The sequence below is a fragment of the Thalassophryne amazonica genome, chromosome 3 (assembly GCF_902500255.1).
Source record: "Thalassophryne amazonica chromosome 3, fThaAma1.1, whole genome shotgun sequence".
Classification (NCBI taxonomy): domain Eukaryota; kingdom Metazoa; phylum Chordata; class Actinopteri; order Batrachoidiformes; family Batrachoididae; genus Thalassophryne; species Thalassophryne amazonica.
Window position 1 is genome coordinate 61,353,579 of NC_047105.1, and position 1,808 is coordinate 61,355,386.

The window sequence follows — 1,808 nt, forward strand, 5'->3', positions numbered from 1 at the left end:
TTGATCACCTACCAACCAGCAAGAATTCTGTCTCTCACAGACCTCTTAGTTCTTCTTTAAGAAGCCCTCCTATTCTGCACTCTTTATCTGTATTAATTGCGCCTGTTTGAACTTAATTACCTGTATAAAGACACTTGTCCACACAACTCAGTCAGTCACACTTCATCCTATCCACCATGGCCAAGACCAAAGAGCTGTCTAAGGACACCAGGGACAAAACTGTAGAATTGCATAAGGCTGGGATGGACTACAGGACAATAGGCAAGCAGCTTGGTGAGAAGGCAACAGCTGTTGGTGTAATTATTAGAAAATGGAAGACAGACAAGATGACTGTCAATCTTCCTTGGTCTGGGGCTCCATGTAAGATCTCGCCTCATGGGGAAAGGATGATAAATAATAAACTTGATCCAGAATCTGGATCCAGATCCAGATCCCCTCCAAAATGTAATGGAGTCTTCCATGGCCTAATATGTGTCTCTCTTAAAAATTTTGTCAAAATCTGTGCAGTAGTTGTGACGTAATCCTGCTAAGAGTAATCCTTCAAAGCGTATATAAAGTGAAACTTGATCCACAATCCAGATCTGGATCTGGATCAACTCCAAAATTTAATGGGTTCTTCCTTGGTCTAATACCTCTCCATTCTTTGTAGTTGGGAAACTTGCAAAATTGACAGTGTATCAAATACATCTATCATAATATCATAATAATATCTACATGGATGACCTGAGCCACAGTCTAAATAACTGTCATGTTGGTTGCTAGTGGCATACTAATTAACCACATGATGTATGCACATTACCTGATGCTAATGGCACCCTCACCACTATGTACTATACAACCCCAAGAAGAGTGTGGTAATGTTCTTTAGGGGGCCAGCTATCTAAAAGGGGTAGATTTTCCAGTGTTTAATTTAAATGGTAATGTACTGAAAGAAGTTGACTCATGTAGATACCTCGGACACATAATCAGTATAATGACCTAAGTGATGACCTTGATATAGCCAGACAATGCAGACAGCTATATGCTGAAAAGAATATGAGCCTACGCAAATTTCATATGTGTAATCTTGATGTTAAATTAACCTTGTTTCGTTCATACAGCTTGCCTATGTGCACAGCTCAACTTTGGTGAAACTACAAGAAATCATCTATAAACAAACTGTATGTGTCCTATCATAATATTTTTAAATTATTTATTGGATGCACTCTATACAGTCTGACATACAGTCTTGTCAGGCTGTGATCAGGAATTTGGTATATCGGTTCATGCAGCATTTAGACGAGTCTGTGAATCCCACCATATGTGCTATTATTGATACCATCTTAAAATATAAAGTAATTATACCATAGTAAAGTGTAATGATAGCAAAGTGTAATATAGCATGGTAAAACTTAATATACTGTAGTAAAGCATGATTTACAAAAAAAAGACTAGTGATATAGAAAAGTGTTATATAGTAAATTGATATAGAAAAGCAAAGTATAATATAGTAAAGTGTAATATGGCAAAGTGTGATGTAGAACACAGTATAATACAGTAAAAATAATACTTAAAAGTAAAGTATAAAGTAAAGAATGGGCTCTAAAGTAACATGTAGCAAATAATGTGAAATATGTAAAGGAAACTTGGTTATGTTATTTCACATAGTAGGGTGATATAGCATATAGTCAAGTGTAATAGAGTAAAGAGTGACATAGTGTCTGCTTTCTCTTGTGACATTTTCTTAATGTCCATTTTTACATCAAGCTCATAAGCTAAGCTAGTGGCGCGCGTCATGCGTCCCATCTGTAAATTGCTGATGACGTATA